We start from the raw sequence: 10436 nt of genomic DNA on the forward strand, positions 1-10436 counted from the left end.
CATGCACACTGCCCTGGTAGGTAGAAAACACAAAGTAGTGAAATTGAACTTCCTAAAAGTGTATGAGCAGAAACTCTTTGTGTTTTAATAAATTGTTACTCTTTATACATAGGGTCAAGTTGGATTAAAAAGATTTTCTACCTAAATAAAAAAAAATCAATCATTAGAAAACTTTGATTTACTCAGGCTATCAAAAGATACTATGACTGAATAAAAAAATAGACCAAATCTGTGAGGGGAAAACACTTCTACAAATCACGGCTTACTCGTTAACGCTAAAATGAACCAAATGATATAAGCGTTTGAGATCTAAGAGCTCCCACAGTTGCACCTAAACTGAAAAGCTCTCTACCAACTTAGTTTTTTACATCTTTCCTTTAGAAGTGTAGAAAATGATTGACTAACTTCCGATTAAAAATGTCTCCATTTGCATAAGAACTTGCAAGCATTTTGATTGTCAACATTCTCCTCTCAGACTTTCCATGAGTTTCACGCTCTAATTCAGTACAGCAATGGGGCTCTTCTGCCAATCAGAGGCACACTGATAGAAGAGCAGGTGCTTGATGTCATGCTGCAGCGACTCCATTGGTTGGTTTACTTCTGAAAAAAAATTGCTCCAAAAATATTGTCCATTTATCTTTTTGTGTTTTTTAGCTATCCCTTGGTTGGGGTTAAATATGGGATTGTTAGTCACAAATGCTTCAAGACAGGAAAACTGAAGGAAAAAAAACTACCTTACACAGGTGAAATTCTTTTACACGAGTAGTGTTAGGATTCAGCGTGGGGCCACAGGAGAGAGACTGCAGTGGAAACAAGGTGCAGATTCTAATGTGAAAGTTGATACGAGAACAAAAAAAGTCCTAGTTGCCAAACATAAACAGCAAGCAGGCAAAGGCTTACACACCCTTCAGCAAGGTCCTCAAAAGGTAGAAAGAACAAACTGCGTACAACGTGTAACAAATGTTCAAGGCACAAACCAAGAATGCTGAGTAAATGTTGGAAGAAGTATGGAAAACGGAAGACAAATAAATACAGGAGAAATGTATAAACTAAATACAAAGGGACTTCCAGGGAGAACAGGGAGTGCAGAAGCTGCCAACAGAGAGATAAACTGCGAAGATACAGCTTGGAAACAGATGCACAAAGAAAATAACACTTTAAAATATGAGTGCAGTAAGCACATCCTCCACTAAAAACAATTTCAACCAAAGCATCCACATGAAATATAGCAGCTTATTCCTTTGCCCGTGTCTCAACTCCCCATCAAGGATTAAGAACACATGGATTAACCAAACTAAATGAATAACTCAGCAGGTGACCAACAAAATCTATCATGACAAGTGGATGTCAGTTGAGCTCAGTTGGTGCACACCCACACAATCCTAAAAGGAGATCCAATTTCTCTGAATAAATTAAATTGCAAAAAGGATTTGCATGTTCAGTGGAGAATTGCTGGCAAAAAAAAAAAAAAACAGGCTTGTTTCTGTAGTCAAAAGTAGTGAGTATCAGACTAAACATATTTATTTTCTCTATTTATACACTTGGTTGAAAAATAAAATATCCAGAAGCGAGGCCAAATCTGTGGTGACTGGTCATTTTGGGGTGTTGGAAAATTTGCCTCTGCTATAGAAGATGGCAGAAGGTGTCGGGCCGCCATGGTGACAAGGTTTATAAGAGTCAGGGGGCACGTGGCATGTAAGTATTTTTCTTACATGTGTGCCACAAAGCAATCAGATATTTACTTTGTGGCACTTTACCAGAAAACGTGCTCATCTCTTAAAAGATTAACAAATATTGTTATTGTTCAAATAACATAAGATTTCTTCTGCTCTTTTGAAATGCTACGGTAACACTTTATTCATCGTGTCCATTAAAAATGCCAACTTTGCATTATATTATCATAATTTACAAAATGATGCAAAGGTAGCACTTTTAATGGACTTTCAATGCAACTTTGCATTAAAAGTGTCATTATTTACCGAATGACACTTAATAACAACTGTCATCGACATTCATGAAGACTTCTTTATGTTCATGACAGATGTTATGTCATGTCAGTCTAATGCACACCCCTTCAAATAAAGTGTTACCAATGCTACTTATCTTATGCTATCTAAGAATTCTGCAGTTGGTTCATTTTGCAGGAAAGAGAAAATGTTCATTTCTTGGTCATTGATGAATTATATTATAAAACAGACATTACACAAAAGTAAAAGTCTGATTTATATTTCGTGGCAGTTGACCAGAAAAAAAACGCTCATCTCTTAACACAAATTTAATAACAAGGACTATTATTGTTTATTAAACATAAGCTCTTTTGAAATACTGCTCATCTGCTTACACACAACAAATTGACAGTTGGTAAATTTAGCTAAATTAAAAATACTGCTGACCAGTGGTGGAGAAAGTACTCAAAAAATGTACTTAAGTAAAAGTACAAATACACAGACAAAAATGTACTCAAGTAAAAGTTAAACTAGCACATTAACATTTGTACTTAAGTAAAAGTAAAAAAGTACTGGCTTTTAAAAATACTTAAGTATTAAAAGTAAAAGTACTTGCTGAATGCATTACCTAATCACTAATACAATATCATTAAGTGTATTGATCGTATTTCATTTTAATACATTAGAAATGTGCCATTTTAATGAACAATGCCAGATAAAGCATGTTCTTATCGTGTTTACTCTGTAACATGGTTTAGACTTAAATATGTGATTCTATGCATCATAATGTTAGGGATGGAAACAGCTTGTCTCCTGTCCTAACATAACATGAACTTCACTTTTTTGCCACTAGTGGCATTTATTTTTTAAGGAAATCCAACAGAAAGTGGATGGAAAGAAGGTGGGTGGGGGAGGACATGCAACCAAGGAGCCACGTAGCAGAGTTGTAGACAAGACCACCTACCCAAGACCAGCACCCTGCGCTACGTGACACAAAAAAAATTAAGTTTTACCTATCAAAATTCTAGTCCCATAAATACCTACATATTAAATACTTAGAGCTGAAAGAAGTTTAATCAGTAAAGATCCATCCAGAAGAATCGGATCGTTCCTGAATGTCATATCACTATATTGCACTTTGGTCACAGCGCTGTCCCATAAATGCGACACCTCAGTCAACACCTTCACACAATAATTCAGGGCATGAGTGACAACTTTTTTTCATAGCAAATCCAACATGTGTGTCTGTCAGTACAGCTAGCTTTGCTAGCATCACGTCCACGGAGCTTACCTTTCTTTAAGCTTTCCTTCCACGTGACGCTAAAAGTTGGACGAAGTCCCCACCGTCTGTGAAAGCGAAGCGCTGCTTACTTTACATGTCACCATATCTTATTATTTATGCAGCGCTATTATATTACTGACGATTAGACAGACACCTTCTCCCGCTCAGAGGAAACCACTGCGCATGTCTGGAGTTCCGCGTGAGAGTAAAGGTGGAGCCGATGGGTGACAACAGACACGTAAGTCATGTTATTGCTCGGATTTTACGGCGCCACCTTAAATCCCTGAACTTCACATTTTAACAGACAAAAAGTGCAACGCGACTTGGATGTAACGAGTAACGCGACAGTTTTGTAGAAATGTAGCTAAGTAGAAAGTACAGATACTTACTGTAAAATTTAGTGGAGTAAAAGTAGAAAGTATCCATTATTAAATCTACTTAAGTACAGATACACGAAAATAGTACTTAAGTACAGTAACGACGTACTTGTACTTCGTTACTTCCCACCACTGGTGAAATTGAATAATTTCCACGGCACACCTGACGATCACTCACGGCGGAGGAAGTCTTTTATTTTGAAGAATGCTTAACAGGATCTGGTTCTGTTTTTTCATTATCTTTCTTTTATTGATTGTGGTTGCTATGGTTACGAACAGCCGTTGCCGTTATCAGTTGTCGCTTTTTTTCTCTTCAATAGAAACTGAACAGAAAGGTTCAGTAAAAGACATACGAGCCTCCGTCTTGTTTGGAAGAAACCTTCACTCCGTAACACACAGCATTTACCTTATGAGTTTGGAGATAAAAGCTCACACACAGAGATAAAGATTTGAGTTTATGGGAAGTGTACGGAAAAATTAGGCATAGTGTCACAAGGCAAGACCCAAACAGTGATGGCCCAACAGCCAAACCTGTTGGGTCAGGCATATAGAGGACCAAAACCGACATAATAAGAAATAAGAGCATACATATATGTTTTAATAAGAAATAAAAGGATAAATATATATTTAGTTTTTCCTTTTCTTTACACGTTTCCGTAAAGTAATATTTTATTTCCCCTAAACATGCGTTTTTGTTTTTTTGTTGTGTTTTAAGAAAAATTGATATTTTGCTTTGTCTTTCTTTGCTTCGAAAAAGCAAAAAAAAAAAAAGACAAAGCAAAATATCTTGACGGAAACTTGTGTAAGGATAAGAAAAAAACTAAATATATATTTATGCTTTTATTTTTTATCAAAATATATATTTATTCTTTTATTTGTATATCTTAATCTTTTATTATGTCGTGTGTGTGTGTGTGTGTGTGTGTGTGTGCATATATTCTTTTATTTCTTATTATGTCAGTTTTGGTTCTCCATATAGAATGGCTGGGGATGGTGATGGAGAATGAGAGGGGACTGGAGCTGTGGAAGAAATAAAAGAATAAATATATAAATCTTTCTTATCAAAATATGTATTTATGCTTTTATTTCATATATATATATATATATATATATATATATATATATATATATATATATATATATATATATATATAATTATTTATACATGTCGGATATACATTTATTCTTTTATTTATCTTTTTATTATAATGTTGTGTATATACTATATATTCTTATATTTCTTATGTCAGTTTTGGTCCTTCATATAGAATGGCTTGGGATGGTGATGGAGAATGAGAGGGGACTGGAGCTGTGGAAGAAATAAAAGAATAAATATATAAATAATATATTTGTTATCAAAATATGTATTTATGCTTTTTTTTAAGTAATTTTTTTGATAATTCTTATCAAAATATATACTTATTCTCTTATTTATTCTTTTATTTCTTATTATGTTGGTTTAGGTCCTCCATAGTCAGAATGGCTGGGGATGGTGCTGGAGAATGAGAAGGGACTGGAGCTGTGGAAGAGGATGAAGAACGAAAGATTGAAATGTCTGGCTTGGGAGGAAGTGGTTTTCCAGCCATGACAGCTAAAGCTGCCTGGCTCCAGTCCCCTCTCATTCTCCAGCACCATCCCCAGCCATTCCGCCAGTCTCAGTACCCCTGGTCATGGTTTCCAAGCAGTTTGACTGTCTCCTGGTTGACAGGCTGCACAGCTGGTGGCATGGCTGGTTCCTGAACGCCATCCTGTTTTCCTTCAGTCGCCGCAGTCTTCTCGCCTCCTGCCACTGCAGTCATCTCGCCTTCATCCGCAGCAGTCTTCTCGCCTCCGTCCGTCGCCTCTGGTCGCCGCCTCCAGTCGCCGCAGTCTTCTCGCCTCCGTCCACCACAGTCTTCTCGCCTCCTGCCGCCGCAGTCTTCTTGCCTCCTGCCACACTGCTCTTCCTGAATCCGAGATTTGACTATCCGATGGACCCTCTTCTCCAGGACCCCTGAATACACCTTGCCAAGGAAGCTTAAGAGTTTAACCCCTCTGTAATTGGAGCACACCCTCCGGTCCCCCTTTTTGAACAGGGGGACCACCACATTTGGTCAAAAAGCCCCTCGGTGGCAGGGCCCCGGGGGTGGATGAGATTCGCCTGGAGTTCCTTAAGGCTTTGGATGTTTTAGGGTGGTGTTGGCTGATGCGACTGCAATTTCACATTGGTGACCACCCGAGCTGCATGCTAGTTGGACTGCCAGTATCCATCAGCTGCTTGCAGGGAGTCAGTCCAGAAAGACCTGATAGTTCTCCGTCTTTGGTTTGAGAGCATCCCTCTCTTCTGGTGCCTACGAGATGATTTTAGGGTTGTCCCCAAAACAGGCACAGAAAATCTTGTGGCCACATCTCCGATAAGCCACATTGACAATGGAGTTGGGGGCGATGTTCTATCCACTTCCTCCAAAATGTGTTCAAAGTTCTTCCAGAGGTGAAATTTGAAGCTCTGTTTCACAGATGACTCTGCCAGGATCCTCACAACACTTTTGGGCCTCTCTGGTTTGACTGGTATCCTCCCCCATCATCAGTCAACTTCCAACCAGGGAGTGGTCAGTGGACAGCTCTGCCCGTCATCACCCAAGAGTCCAAGACATACAGCCACAGATCAGATGGGAAACAACAAAGTCTACCATAGAACTGTGGCCTTGGTGTCCTTGTGCTGTGAGCACATATGGACACCCTTATGCTTGAACAAGGTGTACATTATGGACAGTCCATGATGAGCACAGAAGTCCCATAACAGTACACTACTCAGGTTTAGATCAGGGTGGCCAATCCTCTCAACCACAAGTCTCCAGGTCTCACTGTGAGTGCCCATGTGAGTGTTGAAATCCCCCAGCAAAACAAGGAAATCTCTTGGAGGGACACTCTCCAGCACCCCTCCAACAACTCCAAAAAAGGTGCCCAATGTGGACTGCTGCTTGTTAGCTTTTTCTCCTTGGTAGGAGATTTGCCAACCTACGGCCTAGCTGGTGAAGGAAACTCGTGACATTAAATTTCCGGCATTTCTGCTTTCAGACTGGACTTCCTCAAAAGAAACATCCACTTCTTCAACATCATTGCTTTCATGATGTTGTGGCTCAATTTGAACATTATGTTCTGAGCTTTCTTCTGAATACATTCCATCTGATGTAGAACACTCAGAAATTCTGTCTAAAGGTGGCACGTAATTCTCCAGATTTAAATATCCCAGGATGGATGATCTCCTAGAGGAAAAAACCCTCCTGTTATAATTTTCAGAGAATTCAGTGTCATCTTCTGTGAATGTTTCTGAAGATGATTGTTTTTCTGAAGAATGCTCAAAAACTTCTTCAAAATGTGCCACAACATTATCAGCAGTTGTGTTAGAAGAAGGGATTTCCTTAGAGGCGACGTCCATATCTGCAGCGTCCATGCCATCAAAATGGTCTGCGTAATTTTGAACTCTGTCTTCTGAGTTTCCATCAACAGAAGAAGCTTCTTCTACCAATGGATCCTCATAGACTGCTGGTTCTAAATTTATCACATCTTCCTGGCCGTCACAGCTCGTTTCAACGACCAGGTCCATTTTTTCAACGGGAACATCAGCACTTTTACAAACATCAGTGTCTGCGTCCCCTGGACAAGTTTCCAAGTGGAGTCCACAGATACTTTCCAAAGCCACAGGATCTTCATCAGTAAAAGTTGCCAAACTTGTCAAGACACCTGAAGTGCCACTGACAAGGTTGGCAGAAGTGTCCATGTTACTTTGTTCTTCATCTGCGTCCCCAGGGCATGTTTCTAAGTCCAGTCCACATATGCTTTCAAAAGCCACTGTGTCTTCAGGGGTAAAATTGGTTAAAGGTGTCAATACCCCTGAAGCGGCACTGATAAGGTTGGTGGCGTCCATGTCATTTTTTTCTTCATCTGTGTCCTCAGAGCAAGTTTCCCAATTCATTGCACAGATGCTCTCCAAAGCCACAGTGTCTTCAGGGGTGAAACTTGTTAATCTCGTCACGACACCTGAAATGGCACTGGCGATGTTGGCTGAAACGTCCGTGTCACTTTGGTCCTCTGGAATTAACTCCATCCATCCATCCATCCATCCATCCATCCATCCATTTTCTTCCGCTTATCCGGGGTTGGGTCGCAGGGGCAGCAGCTTCAGAAGGGAGGCCCAGACTTCCCTCTCCCCAGCCACTTCTTCCAGCTCCTCCAGGGAATCCCAAGGCGTTCCCAGGCCAACCGAGAGACATCCCTCCAGCGTGTCCTGGGTCTTCCCCGAGGCCTCCTCCCGGTGGGACGTGCCCGGAACACCTCACCAGGGAGGCATCCAGGAGGCATCCTTACCAGATGCCCGACCCACCTCAACTGGCTTCTCTCGACGTGGAGGAGCAGCGGCTCTACTCTGAGTCCCTCCCGGATGACCGAGCTTCTCACCCTATCTCTAAGGGAAAGCCCAGCCACCCTGCGGAGGAAGCCCATTTCGGCCGCTTGTACCTGTGATCTCGTTCTTTCAGTCATGACCCAAAGCTCATGACCATAGATGAGGGTGGGAACGTAGATCGACCGGTAAATCGAGAGCTTTGCTTTTTGGCTCAGCTCTCTCTTCACCACAACGGATCGGTACAGCGCCCGCTTCACAGTAGACGCTGCCCCAATCCGCCTGTCGATCTCCCGCTCCCTTCTTCCCTCATTCGTGAACAAGATCCCCAGATACTTAAACTCCTCCACTTGAGGCAGGACGACCCCCCTGACCCGGAGAAGGCACTCTACCCTTTTCCGGCTCAAGACCATGGCCTCGGATTTGGAGGCACTGAGCCTCATCCTGGCCACTTAACACTCGGCTGCGAACCGCTCCAGTGAGAGCTGCAGATCACGTTCCGATGAAGCCAACAGGACCACATCATTCGCAAAAAGCAGAGATGCGATCCTAAGGCCACCAAAATGGATACCCTCAACACCTCGGCTGTGCCTAGAAATTCTGTCCATAAAAGTAATGAACAGAATCGGTGACAATTCACCTCGTTTCTGGTGAGAGTCCCACTCTCACCAGAAACGAGCCCGACTTACTGCCGGCAATGCGGACCAGACTCTGACACCGGTCATACAGGGACCTGACAGCCCGTATCAAAGGACCCGGTACCCCATACTCCCGGAGTACCCCCCACAGGGTCTCCCGAGGGACACGGTCGAACGCCTTCTCCAAGTCCACAAAACACATGTAGACTGGTTGGGCGAACTCCCATGCACCCTCCAGGACCCTGCTGAGGGTGTAGAGCTAGTCCAGTGTTCCACGACCAGGACGAAAACCACACTGCTCTTCCTGAATCTGAGGTTTGACTATCCGACGGACCCTCCTCTCCAGGACCCCTGAATAGACCTTACCAGGGAGGCTTAAGAGTGTGACCCCCCTGTAATTGGAGCACACCCTCCGGTCCCCCTTTTTAAACAGGGCGACCACCACCCCAGTCTGCCAATCCAGGGGAACTGCCCCCGGAATTAACTCCTCAAACCCAAAATATCTCCACCTGATATTCTCTTCACGGTCTTCTGCAACTTTTTCCTTATGATCTCCTAGCAGTTTCTCCACTTCTTTTGTGGCTAAGTAGCCCAGGCCCCAACCGATCGTTAGCATCATTTTGTTGTTGAAATGGTTTCAAATTCTCTGAAAATGGATCTCCAAGGCAGCTGAAGGGCAAACTGAAAATTCTTGTATTCCAAATAATAATAATTTTTTGAACCTTTATGACATCATCGATGAGAACATTGGTGGCATGATGATGTCAAACAACCTGTCAGGTTCTTGTTTGTTTTAGTTGCTATGGAAACACAAGGAGTTATGTGTAAGGTGGGAGTACTGTCAATAAAAAAATGCATACGCAGACATCTAAATTCGTGAATGCAAGTCAATAAATGTGAATAAATTTAAGTTTTGTATTTGTCCTGTTTTTCAACTTATACATACGTGTAGAAATCAAAGATTTTATCTATAACAATACCCATAAACAAACAAATTAATACAAGTGTTTTATAGAATAAGTATTTTTCCAGAAGTTAAACAGCATAAAGTGACAGTCTACCCAAAACATTTGCAATGGAGATTTTATTCTTGATTTTGCTTCTTTGATTGCATTGCAGAACCATTTCATGTTGTTCTATCAGTTTAGTTGCATTTTGTTGCCCTCTCCTAGTCATTTTTGGGTAAATTAGTTTTTTTCCTCTGTTGAGTTATTAAGCATTTTGCAATAAATAAAAAAAACATAATAACAGTAGCAGCGAGAACCTGATACCACAGTTATGAATAGTTCCCCATTCATTTCCATGAAGCCATCTCATTGGGAACAAACAGCAAATACCCGCAGCGATACTACTGCTGGGTTGATGTAAATATCCATACAGGTCAGCCTGTGTCCAGTTTGAGTGAAAAGAGGCGAATGAGATCTGTGCTGAGGTAAACTCAATCCAGCTACAGCAACGCGCCAGCGGTGTCATTGGTCCGGCTTTAAATGCATAAACTATAAACCTACCTTTTATCTTGTAGGACTAAATCTGCTCCGCCAGTGAAGCGTTCAGAGCAACAGTTTTTTTTCTTGTTTTTTTTCCCTAAGAATATGAACAAGAAAGGCTTAGCCTGGCGGTGGCGCTAGTAAAGGATGGCGGGCCGCCATCCTCACTGGAGGAAACCCTGGTCAGGCAGTCAGAGCACTGTGGGAGACAGCACAACTGTGAATACGAGAGGATACTGCATTTAAAGGCGCAGTGCGATATCGCTCTGCAGCGCCAATGTTGTGACTTTTTTACACTTATATGTTGTTCAGTATATTTTGCATA

The 10436-nt window shown here is 41.7% G+C and overlaps 1 long non-coding RNA gene across 1 annotated transcript in view; it reads right to left on the minus strand.

The window, feature by feature from the left end:
* The window catches only part of LOC145551073 (uncharacterized), a 30426-nt gene extending 25971 nt beyond the window's left edge, over positions 1-4455 (minus strand). Inside the window, exons 1-2 of the long non-coding RNA XR_014086855.1 lie at positions 3383-4455; positions 3238-3293 (exon numbers count right to left, since the gene is read on the minus strand). This is a non-coding gene — a long non-coding RNA (uncharacterized LOC145551073). The remainder of the gene's footprint in view (positions 1-3237; positions 3294-3382) is intronic.
* Between the last annotated feature and the right edge of the window lie 5981 nt (positions 4456-10436).

This window comes from Poecilia reticulata, chromosome 3, assembly GCF_904066995.2.
Source record: "Poecilia reticulata chromosome 3, P_reticulata-male-v2, whole genome shotgun sequence".
NCBI classification, from domain to species: Eukaryota; Metazoa; Chordata; class Actinopteri; order Cyprinodontiformes; family Poeciliidae; genus Poecilia; species Poecilia reticulata.